Source organism: Balaenoptera borealis (assembly GCF_965194805.1).
Source record: "Balaenoptera borealis genome assembly, chromosome: X".
Lineage (NCBI taxonomy): Eukaryota > Metazoa > Chordata > Mammalia > Artiodactyla > Balaenopteridae > Balaenoptera > Balaenoptera borealis.
The window spans coordinates 42,118,419-42,135,162 of record NC_138881.1 but is presented as its reverse complement, the minus strand read 5'-3'; the positions used below and the strand labels follow the sequence as shown (position 1 = coordinate 42,135,162).

General features: G+C 40.8%; 1 protein-coding gene across 2 annotated transcripts in view; it reads right to left on the bottom strand.

The window, feature by feature from the left end:
• ZNF157 (zinc finger protein 157) overlaps nt 1-4,211 on the bottom strand; it is a 51,867-nt gene extending 47,656 nt beyond the window's left edge. For both annotated transcript variants that reach the window (XM_082378211.1, XM_082378214.1), the window contains exon 1: nt 203-4,211. The gene's annotated coding sequence lies outside the window, so the exon portion shown is untranslated. The remainder of the gene's footprint in view (nt 1-202) is intronic.
• Nucleotides 4,212-16,744: the final 12,533 nt, after the last annotated feature.

The window sequence follows — 16,744 nt, the reverse complement described above, 5'->3', positions numbered from 1 at the left end:
CTGTGTGGGAGGCAGACTTTAGTCTCCCTGACTAATGAAATGTGAACATCTCTGTTACTATGTAGAAATAACTTTGCTGTTCCAAATTGTATGTATATGTATAGCTGATTCACTTTGTTATAAAGCAGAAACTAACACACCATTGTAAAGCAATTATACTCCAATAAAGGTGTTAAAAAAAAAAAAGAATGAAACTTCTTACTCCTGCCTGGAGAATCTAAATCACTTTGACACAGAGCAGCAGCCTGGGGATTACCCTGGTGGTCCAGCGTTTAGGACTTGGTGCTTTCACTGCCGTGTCCCGGGTTCAATCCCTGGTCAGGGAACTAAGATCCTGCAAGCCGCTCAGCGTGGCCAAAAAACCAAACTAAAACAAACAAACAAACAGAGCATCAGCCTCAATTTCCAACACAGGTGGAAAAGGAGGAGGAAACTTCGCATGAGGTGCTGCAGACAGATGACACATTAAAGAAAAAGAAACAAATGAAATTAACTTTAATAATATATTTAAACTACATATCCAAAACATTATCATTTCAACATGTAATCAATTTTTTAAATTATTAATGAGATATTTGGCATTCTTTTTGTTGTAGTAAGCCTGTGAAATCAGATGGGTATTTTATACTTACAACACATCTCAATTTGAATGCTAAATTTTCATCAAAATACTTGATTTATATGTAGACTTCATAAAATTTACAGATGAAAATGTAGATTAGGGACTTCCCTGGTGGTCCAGTGGTTAAGACTCCATACTTCCAATGCAAGGGGCCCGGGTTCAATCCCTGATCAGGGAACTAGGTCCCACATGCTGCAACTAAAACCCGGCACAGCCAAATAAATAAATAATCTTTTTTAAAAAAGAAAATGTAGATTAATAGTCACAGGTTGTTTCAAACATACTTTAAAAGTTTTCCAATAACTGAATTGAGTATTTTTTTAACAGAAAAAATGTCTAATATTACCAAAATGTATAACATTACATTTAGAACAGTTTTTCTTTCAGATGGCAGCTAGGTATTTGAAAGGTTTGCCAGGGAAAGGTTGTGACTCTCAATACGTGGTCAATGGGGACAGGACATCATTTCAGATCTTTTAATCCAAAATTGTATTGCATTTTATTGAAGCACTGGATCTTCCACTTGAGTATCTATTTTAAATTTTTAGTTAATTAAAATGAGTAAAATTTTAAATCAATTCTCAGTCTCATTAGCCTCATTTCAAGTGCTCAGTAGCCACACGTGGCTGGTGTCTCCAATATCAAATGGCACAATTCTAGGCAATATGCCATTGATGGTGGTCAAGTTGAAAGAACCAGGCAGGGGGGCACTGCTGGAGAGATACAGCCACAGCAAGAGGCCAGGCTGGAAACTTCTTTTACCTTGAAGGCCCAAGAGACCTGAGATTCCCTTCTCCCAACAGGAAACATGATGCTGGTGGGTGAAACTAGAAAGAAGGATCCAACCAGTCGACCAGACTTGGAAAACCTCTCCCCTGTCCAGAGTCACCAGGCAGGCAAGAGGGGCAGAACCAGCAAGAGGGACCTAGCCACAGCAATCATCCTGAGCCAGGATGCCACTTTGACCTGAGATTCCCCTTCTGGCTGCACAGAGACACCTGGGCAGCCAGAAGGCACTGGTCAGTGGAGCTCATCACATCCCTCTACCACTGAGGAACACCCAGAGGTCTGGCCTGTAGAAATCCTTCTCACCCTTAAGCAGCACCAGCAAAGGCAAGTGAGAGCCCCAGAGGCACCAGATAGTCCAAGCAGATAAAAATAACACCACAAAGGCTCAGAAAATTAAACTGCCATTGGAACCACAGCACCAAAATTAGGCCGAAACTTTCATGCCAAACCTAAACAGGGTGACTGGCTGCTAAAATGAAAGATTTTCATAGGACCCATAGTCTCCTAACATCATAGACAAAGGCCTGGAATACAACAGAAAATCATTTGTCACATCAAGAACCAAGTAAATAACAACTTGAATGAGAAAAGACAATCAACGGATGCCAACACTGAGATGACTCACATGTTCAAATTATCTGACAAGATTGTAAAGCACCCAATATAAAAATGTTTCAACAATCAATTACAAACTCTACAAATTCTCTTGGAACAAATGAAAAATGAGAAGAATCTCAGCAAAGAAGTTATTTTTTTAAAACCCCAAATGGATATTATAGAACCAAAAAGGGCAATGACAGAAATAAAAACCTCACTGGATGGGCTCACTAGTAGAGTAGAGGTGACAGAAGGTAGAATCAGTAAACTTGAAGACAGATCAATAGAACTTACCCAATCTGAACAACAGAGAGAAAATTGACAGAAAATATTAAACAGAGTCTCATAGACCTGTAAGACAATAACAAAAAGCCCAGCATTCATATTATGGAATTCCCAGGAAGATAAAAGAAAGACCCTGAGACCAAATGAGTATTTGAATAATTAATGAAATGTTCCAAATTTGGCAAAAGACACAAACCTACAGATCCAAGAAGCTGAGGGAATCTCAGTATGATGAACCCAAAGAAATTCATGTCAAAATATATCATAATTAGGGGGACTTCCCTGGTGTTCCAGTGGTTAAGAATTCATCTTGCAATGCAGGGGTCACGGGTTCGATCCTTGGTCGGGGAACTAAGATCCCACATGCTGTGGGGCAACTAAGCCCACGTGCCACAATTACTGAGCCCACTCGCTGCAACTACTGAGCCTGCATGCTCTGGAGCCCACTCGCCACAATGAAAGATACCACATGCCACAACTAAGACCCAATGCAGCCAAATAAATAAATAAAATTTAAAATACATATATATCATAATTAAACTTTTGAAAACTAAGACAATGAAAATAACTTGAAAACAGTGAAGGGGTGGGGTAATTTTCCCTTCTTTCCTCTAGGTTCTTTGGTTGGTCTAATAATTAAATTGACATAAGACAGATTAACAGGAGAAAAACAAACAAAAGTTTAATAACATGTATACCTCCTGTATACATGGGAGATACCCAGGAAAACTGAGTAACTCTCTGAAATGGCCAAAGCCATCACCTTAAATACTATCTTCCAGCTAAAGGTGGAAGAAAATGTTGGAGGGGGTGGGAGGGAAGTCAGTTATGGGAGGTGACCAGGAAAAGCACAGTAAACAGGGGTAAGGTTGTTATGTAGATTTAAGTTGTTGCCTTCTCCATTGATAAGAAGTTCTAGAGATTTAAAATCATCTTTCTCTTCCTGGTACAGAAGGGAGACACCTAACAAATGGAGATTTCCCTTATAAATGTAAAGGTCTCTTACAAAAGGGTAACTTCTACTCAGTTTTCAGAGCTTCTCTCAGGGCTGCTGTCTTTTTAAAAATAACCAGCTTAAAATAATATGCCAGGGCTTCCCTGGTGGCTCAGTGGTTACGAATCCACCTGTCAGTGCAGGGGACACGGGTTCGAGCCCTGGTCTGGGAAGATCCCACATGCTGCAGAGCAACTAAGCCTGTGCACCACAACTACTGAGCCTGCGCTCTAGAGGCCTCAAGCCACAACTCCTGAGCCCATGTGCCACAACTATGGAAGCCCGTGCACCTAGAGCCCATGCTCCGCAACAAGAGAAGCCACTGCAATGAGAAGCCCGCGCACCACAACCAGAGTAGTCCTGACTCGCTGCAACTAGAGAAAAGCCTGCGTGCAGCAACGAAGACCCAATGCAGCCAAAAATAAATTTTAAAGTAATTAATTAAAAAAAAAAAATGCTGAAGAGGCATGTTTGGGGTGGCAAAATCTGCTCCCTTTTAGCAGCCAGAGAGAAATAAAGCATTATCTCTAGGGGAACACCAATTTAAATGACAGCAGATTGGGTGGGGAAATTGCAGAGATACTGTTTAAGGGTACAAACTTGCAAGTAATAGATAAATAAAGGAGATCTAATACACAGCATGGTGAATATAGCTAGTGATAATGTATCATATACTTGAAAGTTGCCTAGAGAGCAAATCTTAATTGTTCTCACCACAAAAAAGAAACTGTAATTTGTGACAGGATAGAGGTGTTAGCTAATGATATGGTGATAATCATTTTGCAGTATATAAACACATCAAATCAACACATTGTACACCTTAAACTTACACAATGTTATATGTCAATTATATCTCAATTTTTTTAAATGCAAAAAAGAAAAAGACTGAAAAAAATGACAGTAGATTTCTCACTAGTGACATAATATTTTTTAAAGTACTGAGAGAAAAGAGTTGTCAAGTGCAAATTCTTTATCTAGTGAAACTATCCTTCAGGTAAGAAGGGGAAATAAAAAGCTTCCAGTTTGGTGAACATGTGAAGATGTGGGGAGAGTGGTGCACCTAGAGAGGGCATGGAAGCTCCGCTCCCCCTTCCCAGACATCTTGCCCTATGCATCTCTTCCATCTGGCTGTTCCTAGGTTATATTCTTTTATAATAAACCTGTAATGTAGTAAGTAAAATGTTTCTCTGAGTTCTGTGAATTAATCAAATTTCTGCTTCATGGAAACTGGTCAGAAGTATAGGTGACAATCTGGCATCTGAAGTGAGGGTGGAGAGGGTAGTCTTGCAGGACTGAGCCCTTAACCTGTGGGATCTCATTACCGAACTGGTCGACCAGACCCGCACCAGAGTCCTAGCCCCAGCCGAGATGCCTTGTCTGGGCCAGGGAGATTCTTTTTCCGATCAGATTCGCACAGCCAATCACGAAACTGATGCTGAGACTGGAACAGCACAAGCTTTATTCAATGGCCAAAGAATGGAGAAGCAGAAACCTAGTTTGCAAATCAACTTCTCAACCCAATTTGGGTGGAGACACCATATATATAGGAGGGTTGAGGTAAAAGGGAGGGAATTGGAAAGAGGGAGGAATATTAGTGACTTATCTGAGAACAGGGGTGTGGTTTGGACAGGAACTGAGGCAATACTCCTTTTCAGTCCTTGTATGGGCTTTTCTGATTGTTGTCATGGCAATTGTCAACTGTCATGGCACTGGTGGGTTTGTCATTTAGCCTGCTATTGTGTTACAATGAACATATAGTGAGGCTCAAGGCCTACTAGAAGTCAAATCTGCCATCTTGGGCCTAGTTGGTTCTAACCAGTTGTTTTTCTCTTTGCAGCTTCCTCTTGAAACTTAGATAAGAGCAATTGGTTTCCATTCGAGGGAGGGGCAGGGGTATGATTATGGAGCAAGAGCCTTGGTAACAATCTGACACTCAGGGAAGGTAAGGGAGGTGGTGGAATAAAGCCTATTTCCTACAAATGAGAAAATGAGGAACACAGAAAGGTTTTTGTGCCCAGGAGGGCCCCATAGGGTTCTGCTCAGTTTCAATTTTATATATATATATAAAATACATATATATATGCACACACATATATATACATATATGTGTGTGTAACACAAATGTATTTCTTATAAATAAAATATATATGAATATACACATATGGAAATATATAGAATAACTTATATCTAGATATAGATATTTAGATATATGGGCATCTTTCTGAGTCTTAAGATGAAGACATTTAGTGGTCATAAGAGGATTTAGTTGCATAATGGTGAAATATAGTGGCTGATTCTGAAACAGGAGGGAAGGGGGCAAGGCACAACCTTTAAAAGAATGACATAGTCATTGAGGGTACAACATAAACTGATTAGAACCGATTAGGTCCAAGATGGCAGAAGATTCAACTTCCAGTAGACCTTGAGCCTCATTATACACTCATTGTAATACATTAGCATATGCTAAATAACACACCTACCAGCGCCATGACAGTTCCAAGGCCAAAAAGTAGGTGGTGGCCAAATCCTGGAAATCCCCACCCCCTTCCCCAAAATAGTTGGAATAATCCTCCTACTCATTTGTCTATGAAATTACCCAGCCCATAAAAACTAACCACCCCTTATTTTGGGGATGCTCTTGCCTTTTGAGACGGACCGCATTCTGTCTATGGAATGTGTATCTCTCTAAGTAAATCCACTTCTTAACCTATCACTTTGTCTCTCACTGAATTCTTTCTCTGACAAGACATAAAGAACCTAAGCTTGATTAAGTCCTGAGACCAGGTGAGTGATTTCAATTAAGAGACAGTGGGTTCGAGTCCCAATCTGAGTTTTGGCTGGGTTCAAATCCCATCTGAGCTGTGCGGTTTCAATTCACCCTATGTACTTACAAACATTAACTGATGGTGAAATATGTATTCTATATGTCACTAGACATAAAGGACACAATGCTTTAAGGAGTGTGCCTGGAGTTGGACTAAAAGTAAGGATGAAAAGGGGGAAAAATACATATTAAAAAGTACAATTTAAAAAGCAGGGAGAAGAGGTGAAACTGAGCAGGAACTTGTGGGGCCCTCCAGGGTACAAATCCTTTCCGTTTCCCCAGTTTCTTGTTTGTAGGAAATAGGCTTCACTCAGCCTCCTACACCTTCCCTGAGTTCCAAAGGGCAGATTCAAACAGTTACTAATTAGGGAAGAGAGGGAATGCAGAAACAAAGGAGGAGCAGTCAAGAAACAATAGTGCAGTGATTAAAGCAGGGTCCTGGTTCCTGCTCAAGGAATATACATAACAATATCTTTGAGTTTTTCCTCAGGAACTAAGGCCCCCAACCAGGTGGAGGATGGTAACTTCAGGCTGAGCACGAGATCTCCGGAGCACCACCCTGTTACCTCACCACCAACCAATCACAAGAAAGTCACACACCCTGCAGCCCTCACCCCAAATTTTGACTATTTAAAAACTTCTCCCCAAAAACCACTGGGGACTTTGGGTTTTTTGATCATGAGCCATGCATTCTCCTTGCTTGGCCTGCAATAAATCTTTCTCTGCTCCAAACTCTAACTTTTCAGTTTGTTTGGCCTCACTGTGCATAGAGCACATGAACTTGCTTTGGGTAACAGAGGCATGTTTATTATCATTACAGTTCTCAAAATAATGATTTTTATTTATTTATTTATGGCTGCATTGGATTTTTGTTGCTGCATGCGGGCTTTCTCTAGTTGTGGTGAGCGGGGTGGGGGGGTGAGCGGGGTGGGGGGCAGGCGGGGCTACTCTTCAATGCTGTGGGCGGGCTTCTCATTGTGGTGGCTTCTCTTGTTGCAGAGAGCGGGCTCTAGGCACAAGGGTTTCAGTAGTAGTTGTGGCTCCCGGGCTCTAGAGCGCAGGCTCAGTAGTTGTGACACATGGGCTTAGTTGCTCCACGGCATGTGGGTTCTTCCCAGACCACGGCTTGAACCTGTGTCCCCTGCATTGGCAGGCGGATTCTTAACCACTGCACCACCAGGGAAGTCCCAAAATAATGATTTTTTTTTAAGTTTTATTATAGAAACTTAAACATGGACAAAAGGTAATTAAAAAGCACAGTGACCTGTCATATAACCAGCACAAGTTTCAACAATTTTCATGAAAACTATTTTTACACCTTACATAAATCACATAGCTAAAACATCTTTATGCAATATCTATGTGATTAATTTAATCTATGTAATGTTATGTTTTTATATCTATATTTAACTATATAAACAGGAAGAGAGATTGCTCCAAATTTACAGTCTGCGAGGCAGTTCCAAAACTCCTAAAAGCTGACCCGCTTCCTGCTGTCCCATCCCAAGGGTACAAGGACAGGCCACCAGAGCGAGGCCAGCTCCTCTGCCAGAGGGACAGATCCAATCTGCCACTCGCTGGGAACACAACGCTGTGGGGAACACCACTGAGTGCCCGCGGCAACTGAAGAGCCCCCAGGAGCAAAATCCCTGCGGTCACAAAGGCGCCCTTGTTGGCCATGGGAAACTGACTTCACAGCTGCTAATGAGGATGCACAGTGGTGGCAAATAGGTGAGGATTGAGAGAAGGGGACAGATAAAAAGCAGCAGAAGGGGTCTTTGTTACAAGAACTCACCTAGATACTGGCTTTTACCAGGAATGACCCCTTGGGTTAGTGATGGGGGGCTGGGGTTCAGTAAGCCAAGTTATGGAGATCTGTGGGGTCAGTAATGGAGTCTATGGGGTGCGTGATGGAGACTATGTGAGGTTAGTGAAGGGGGTCTCTGGGGTGAGTGATTAGAGAGATGTGGGGTGAATGATTGGAATTGTGTCAGGTCACTGATATAGTTTTATTATTTCCTTGGCTTCTTTTGCCATATTATAAGTACTCCTAGTTGAGATATGGCCATCTTTTCCTTTATAAAGAATAACGTGGCAAGACCCCTTGTCCCCAAATTTATATAATTATCATTCTAAATTTTCTTTTAGCTTTTTACATTTATTGTTTTTCACATTCTTCATTTTCACAGAGTTTTGGTACGTGCAGGGCACCTATCTTTTCAAAAAAGTTATATATTTTTTCCTCTCCAATATTTGTTCCTCTAGTTTCAGTCTCTAATTTCTTAACCATCATTGGCTAACTAAGACATGTCAGGTCCTGACAGGGACCAATTTCATCTTTTTTCCTGACTTTAATGGAACAGCTTTTGTGGTCCCACCGTTAATATGATGCTGATTATTGGTTTTATCAAGTTAAAGAAATAGCCAACAATTCTTAGTGTATTATGAGTTTTTATTTGGAATGATCATTGGTTTTTTTTTTAAACCTCTATGTTTTCCTCTGAGTTTTATTTTATTTTATTTTATTTATTTATTTATTTATTTATCTTTGGCTGCGTTGGGTCTTCGCTGCTGCTCGGGCTTTCTCTAGTTGCGGCGAGCGGGGGCGGGGCTACTCTGTTTCAGCGCGCAGGCTTCTAATTGTGGTGGCTTCTCTTATTGCGGACCACGGGCTCTAGGCTTGTGGGCTTCAGTAGTTGTGGCTTCGTGGGCTCAGTAGTTGTGGCTCACGGGCTCTAGAGCGCAGGCTCAGTAGTTGTGGCACACTGGCTCAGTTGCTCCACGGCATGTGGGATCTTCCTGGACCAGGGTTCGAACCCATGTTCCCTGCATTGGCAGGTGGATTCTCAACCACTGCACCACCAGGGAAGTCCTGATCATTGGTTTTTTTATCTTATACGTTTTACATCTGGGAGATAATCCAATTTTCTCCTAATATCAATCAGTATAATGATTTGCAGTAATAGATTTCCTTCCATCTGACTCTCCTGGCATCCCTAGAAAAAAAACTCCCACTTGTTTATGCTGGATTATTCTTTTGTTCTGCAGTATTTTTCACATTGTTTCAGGTATGATTTATGAACTGATATACATAAATGAAATTTGTAGTTAGTTACCTTCCCACTTTTTTTCCTCTACTTTTGGTAAGTTTGGATCAGTGTTACATTCAATTTAAAAAGAATTGAGGGGAGGTCTGGGCAAGATGGCGGAAGAGTAAGACGCGGAGATCACCTTCCTTCCCACAGATACATTAGAAATACATCTACACGTGGAACTGCTCCTACAGAACACCCACTGAACGCTGGCAGAAAATGTCAGACCTCCCAAAAGGCAAGAACCTCCCCACGTACTTGGGTAGAGCAAAAGAAAAAAGAAATAACAGAGACAAAAGAATAGGGACGGGACCTGCACCAGTGGGAGGGAGGTGTGAAGGAGGAAAGGTTTCCACACACTAGGAAGCCCCTTCGCAGGCGGAGACTGTGGGTGGCGGAGGGGGGAAGCTTCGGAGCCACGGGGTTGAGCGCAGCCACAGGGGTGCGGAGGGCAAAGCGGAGAGATTCCCGCACGGAGGATCCGTGCAGACCAGCACTCACCAGCCCAAGAGGCTTGTCTGCTCACCCGCCGGGGCGGGCGGGGGCTGGGAGCTGAGGCTCGGGCTTCGGTCGGATCCCAGGGAGAGGACTGGGGTTGGCGGCGTGAACACAGCCTGAAGGGGTTAGCGCGCCACAGCTAGCCGGGAGGGAGTCCGGGAAAAAGTCTGGAGCTGCCGAAGAGGCAAGAGACTTTTTCTTGCCTATTTGTTTCGTGGTGCGCAAGGAGAGGGGATTCAGAGTGCCGCCTAAACGAGCTCCAGAGACGGGTGCGAGCCGTGGCTATCAGCGCGGACCCCAGAGACGGGCGTGAGACGCTGGGGCTGCTGCTGCCGCCTCCAAAAAGCCTGTGTGCAAGCACAGGTCACTCTCCACACCGCCCCTCCCGGGAGCCTGTGCAGCCCGCCACTGCCAAGTTCCTGTGATCCAGGGACAACTTCGCTGGGAGAACGCACGGCGCGCCTCAGGCTGCTGCAACATCGCGCCGGCCTCTGCCGCCGCAGGCTCGTCCCGCATCCGAACCCCTCCCTCCCCCCGGCCTGAGTGAGCCAGAGCCCCCGAATCAGCTGCTCCTTTAACCCCGTCCTGTGTGAGCGAAGAACAGATGCCCTCAGGCGACCTACACGCAGAGGCCGGTCCAAATCCAAAGCTGAACCCCGGGAGCTGTATGAACAAAGAAGAGAAAGGGAAATCTCTCCCAGCAGCCTCAGAAGTAGTGGATTAAAGCTCCACAAACAACTTGATGTACCTGCATCTGTGGAATACCTGAATAGACAACAAATCATCCCAAATTCAGGAGGTGGACGTTGGGAGCAGGATATATTAATTTTTCCCCTTTTCCTTTTTTTGTGAGTGTATATGTGTATGCTTCTGGGTGAGATTTTATATAGCTTTGCTTTCACCATTTGTCCTAGGGTTCGGTCCGTCCGTTGTTTTTTCTTTTTGTACTTAAAAATTTTTTTTTCTTAATAAATGTTTTCTTAATAATTTTTTCTTTATTTTCTATTTTTAAATATTAAAAATTTTTTTCTTAATAAGTTTTTTCATATTTTTATTTTAAAAAATTAAAAAATTTTTCTTAATAAATTTGTTACTTAATAACTTTTTTATTATAAAAAATTAATAAATTTATTTTTAAAAATTAAAAAAATTTTTTTCTTAATAAATTTTTTCTTAATAATTTTTTTCTTATTTTTTATTATAATAGCTTTATTTTATTTTATCCTCTTTCTTTCTTTCTTTCTTTCTATTTTTTCTCACTTTTATTGTGAGCTGTGTGGATGAAAGGCTCTTGGTGCTCCAGCCAGGCATCAGGGCTGTGTCTCTGAGGTGGGAGAGCCAACTTCAGGACAATGGTCCACAAAGAACCTCCCAGCTCCACGTAATACCAAATGGCGAAAATCTCTCAGAGATCTCCATCTCAATATCAAGACCCAGCTTCACTCAACGACCAGCAAGCTACAGTGCTGGACACCCTATGCCAAACAACTAGCAAGACAGGAACACAGCCCCATCCATTAGCAGAGAGGCTGCCTAAAATCATAATAAGGCCACAGACACCCCAAAACACACCAGCAGACGTTGACGTGCCCACCAGAAAGACAAGATCCAACCTCATCCACCAGAACACAGGCACTAGTCCCCTCCACCAGGAAGCCTACACAACCCACTGAACCAACCTTAGCCACTGGGGACAGATACCAAAAACAACGGGAACTACGAACCTGCAGCCTGTGAAAAGGAGACCCCAAACACAGTAAGATAAGCAAAATGAGAAGACAAAAAACCACAGAGCAGGTGAAGGAGCAGGGTCAAAACACACCAGACCTAACAAATGAAGAGGAAATAGGCAGTCTACCTGAAAAAGAATTCAGAATAATGATAGTAAAGATGATCCAAAATCTTGGAAATAGAATAGACAAAATGCAAGAAACATTTAACAAGGATGTAGAAGAACTAAAGAGGAACCAAGCAACGATGAAAGACACAATAAATGAAATTTAAAATACTCTAGACGGGATCAATAGCAGAATAACTGAGGCAGAAGAACGGATATGTGACCTGGAAGATAAAATAGTGGAAATAACTACTGCAGAGAAGAATAAAGAAAAAAGAATGAAAAGAACTGAGGACAGTCTCAGAGACCTCTGGGACAACATTAAATGCACCAACATTCAAATTATAGGGGTCCCAGAAGAAGAAGAGAAAAAGAAGGGGACTGAGAAAATATTTGAAGAGATTATAGTTGAAAACTTCCCTAATATGGGAAAGGAAATAGTTAATCAAGTCCTGGAAGCACAGAGATTCCCAAACAGGATAAATCCAAGGAGAAACACTCCAAGACACATATTAATCAAACTATCAAAAATTAAATATGAAGAAAACATATTAAAAGCAGCAAGGGAAAAACAACAAATAACACACAAGGGAATCCCCATAAGGTTAACAGCTGATCTTTCAGCAGAAACTCTGCAAGCCAGAAGGGAGTGGCAGGATATACTTAAAGTGATGAAGGAGAAAAACCTACAACCAAGATTACTCGACCCAGCAAGGATCTCATTCAGAGTCAATGGAGAAATTAAAAGCTTTACAGACAAGCAAAAGCTGAGAGAGTTCAGCACCACCAAACCAGCTTTACAACAAATGCTAAAGGAACTTCTCTAGGCAAGAAACACAAGAGAAGGAAAAGACCTACAATAACAAACCCAAAACATTTAAGAAAATGGGAATAGGAACATACATATCGATAATTACCTTAAATGTAAATGGATTAAATGCTCCCACCAAAAGACACAGGCTGGCTGAATGGATACAAAAACAAGACCCATATATATGCTGTCTACAAGAGACCCACTTCAGACCTAGGGACACATACAGACTGAAAGTGAGGGGATGGAAAAAGATATTCCATGCAAATGGAAATCAAAAGAAAGCTGGAGTAGCAATTCTCATATCAGACAAAATAGACCTTAAAATAAAGACTATCACAAGAGACAAAGAAGGACACTATATAATGATCAAAGGATCGATCCAAGAAGAAGGTATAACAATTGTAAATATTTATGCACCCAACATAGGAGCACCTTAATACATAAGGCAAATACTAACAGCCATAAAAGGGGAAATCGACAATAACACAATCATAGTAGGGGGCTTTAACACCCCACTTTCACCAATGGACAGATCATCCAAAATGAAAATTAATAAGGAAACACAAGCTTTAAATGATACATTAAACAAGATGGACTTAACTGATATTTATAGGACATTCCAGCCAAAAACAAAGGAATACACATTTTTCTCAAGTGCTCATGGAACATTCTCCAGGATAGATCATATCTTGGGTCACAAATCAACCCTTGGTAAATTTAAGAAAATTGAAATCGTATCAAGTATCTTTTCCGACCATAATGCTATGAGGCTGGATATCAATTACAGGGAAAGATCTGTAAAAAATACAAACACATGGAGGCTACACAATACACTATTTAATAACGAAGTGATCACTGAAGAAATCAAAGGAGAAATCAAAAAAAACCTAGAAACAAATGACAATGGAGACAAGACGACCCAAAACCTATGGGATGCAGCAAAAGCAGTTCTAAGAGGGAAGTTTATAGCAATACAAGCCTACATCAAGAAACAGGAAACATCTCAAAAGCCCAGGACCAGATGGCTTCACAGGCGAATTCTATCAAACATTTAGAGAAGAGCTAACACCTATCCTTCTCAAACTCTTCCACAATATTGCAGAGGGAGGAACACTCCCCAACGCATTCTACAAGGCCACCATCACTCTGGTACCAAAACCAGACAAAGATGTCACAAAGAAAGAAAACTACAGGCCAATATCACTGATGAACATATATGCAAAAATCCTCAACAAAATACTGGCAAACAGAATCCAACAGCACATTAAAAGGATCATACACCATGATCAAGTGGGGTTTATCCCAGGAATGCAAGCATTCTTCAATACATGCAAATCAGTCAACGTGATACATCATATTAACAAATTGAAGGAGAAAAACCATATGATCATCTCAGTAGATGCAGAGAAAGCTTTCGACAAAATTCAACACCCATTTATGATAAAAGCCCTGCAGAAAGTAGGCATAGAGGGAACTTTCCTCAACATAATAAAGGCCATATATGACAAACCCACAGCCAACATTGTCCTCAATGGTGAAAAACTGAAACCATTTCCACTAAGATCAGGAACAAGACAAGGTTGCCCACTCTCACCACTATTATTCAACCTAGTTTTGGAAGTGTTAGCCACAGCAATCAGAGAAGAAAAAGAAATAAAAGGAATCCAAATCGGAAAAGAAGAAGGAAAGCTGTCACTGTTTGCAGATGACATGATACTATACATAGAGAATCCTAAAGATGCTACCAGAAAACTACTAGAGCTAATCAATGAATTTGGTAAAGTAGCAGGATACAAAATTAATGCACAGAAATCTCTTGCATTCCTATACGCTAATGATGAAAAATCTGAAAGTGAAATTAAGAAAACACTCCTGTTTACCATTGCAACAAAAAGAATAAAATACCTAGGAATAAACCTACCTAAGGAGACAAAAGACCTGTATGCAGAAAATTATAAGACAATGATGAAAGAAATCAAAGATGATACAAATAGATGGAGAGATATACCATGTTCTTGGACTGGAAGAATCAACACTGTGAAAATGACTCTACTACCCAAAGCAATCTACAGATTCAATGCAATCCCTATCAAACTACCACTGGCATTTTTCACAGAACTAGAACAAAAAATTTCACAATTTGTATGGAAACACAAAAGACCCCGCATAGCCAAAGCAATCTTGAGAATGAAAAATGGAGCTGGAGGAATCAGGCTCCCTGACTTCAGACTATATTACAAAGCTACAGTAATCAAGACAGTATTGTACTGGCACAAAAACAGCAATATAGATCAATGGAACAGGATAGAAAGCCCAGAGATAAACCCACGCACAGATGGTCACCTTATCTTTGATAAAGGAGGCAAGCATATACAGTGGAGAAAAGACAGCCTCTTCAATAAGTGGTGCTGGGAAAATTGGACAGGTACATGTAAAAGTATGAAATTAGAACACTCCCTGACACCATACACAAAAATAAACTCAAAATGGATTAAAGACCTAAGTGTAAGGCCAGACACTATCAAACTCTTAGAGGAAAACATAGGCAGAACACTCTATGACGTAAATCACAGCAAGATCCTTTTTGACCCACCTCCTAGAAAAATGGAAATAAAAACACAAATAAACAAATGGGACCTAATGAAACTTAAAAGCTTTTGCACAGCAAAGGAAACGATAAACAAGACGAAAAGACAACCCTCAGAATGGGAGAAAATATTTGCAAATGAAGCAACTGACAAAGGATTAATCTCCAAGATTTACAAGCAACTCATGCAGCCCAATAACAGAAAAACAAACAACCCAATCCAAAAATGGGCAGAAGACCTAAATAGACATTTCTCCAAAGAAGATATACAGATTGCCAACAGACGCATGAAAGAATGCTCAACATCATTAATCATTAGAGAAATGCAAATCAAAACTACAATGAGATATCATCTCACACCGGTCAGAATGGTCATCATCAAAAAATCTAGAAACAATAAATGCTGGAGAGGGTGTGGAGAAAAGGGAACACTCTTGCACTGTTGGTGGGAATGTAAATTGATACAGCCACTATGGAGAACAGTATGGAGGTTCCTTAAAAAACTAAAAATAGAACTACCATACAACCCAGCAATCCCACTACTGGGCATATATCCTGAGAAAACCATAATTCAGAAAGAGTAATGTACCAAAATGTTCATTGCAGCTCTATTTACAATAGCCAGGACATGGAAGCAACCTAAGTGTCCATCATCGGATGAATGGATAAAGAAGATGTGGCACATATATACAATGGAATATTACTCAGCCATAAAAAGAAATGAAATGGAGGTATTTGTAGTGAGGTGGATGGACCTAGAGTCTGTCATACAGAGTGAAGTAAGTCAGAAAGAGAAAAACAAATACAGTATGCTAACACATATATATGGAATCTAAGGGGAAAAAAAAAAAGGTCATGAAGAACCTAGTGGCAAGACGGGAATAAAGACACAGACCTACTAGAGAATGGACTTGAGGATATGGGGAAGGGGAGGGGTAAGATGTGACAGGGTGAGAGAGTGGCATGGACATATATACACTACCAAACGTAAAATAGATAGCTAGTGGGAAGCAGCCGCATAGCACAGGGAGATCAGCTCGATGGTTTGTGACCACCTAGAGGGGTGGGATAGGGAGGGTGGGAGGGAGGGAGATGCAAGAGGGAAGAGATATGGGAACATATGTATATGTATAACTGATTCACTTTGTTATAAAGCAGAAACTAACACACCATTGTGAAGCAATTATACTCCAATAAAGATGTTTTAAAAAAAAAAAAAAAGAATTGAGGGACTTCCCTGGTGGTCCAGTGGCTAAGACTGCACTCCCAATGGAGAGGTCTCAGTTCAATCCCTGGTCAGGGAACTAGATCCCGCATGCTGCAACTAAAAGACCACCTGTGGCAACTAAGACCTGATGCGGCCAAATAAATAAATATTAAAAATAAATAAATGAAAAGAATTGAAAAGTTTTCCCTTTTCTTTCTAAGATGTGGGAAAGTCGAAGGAGCACTGGTAGAATTCCCCTAGGATTTCCTTTGGGTCTGGCACAGTTTAGGAGGGTAACTTTGAATTTTCATTCTATTTGTTCTATTGTAAATGGTGTATTCGATTTTCTCTCTATCCCAGAGTCAATTTTGTCCATTTATATCTTCCTAAAAACACAAATTTCATTTAGATTGCCAAGTTTATTTGGATGGTATTGAAAAAAGTAGTGTCCTATGATTCTTTTAATATCACTTGCAATTCTCATTATTTCTCTTGTACTTCTTACTCACTGTATTCGTTAAAACTAGTCTATCTATATTTATTATCCAAAAGAAAATTTATTTAGTGTATCATTTTTTTCAATCTTATACTGTCCTCT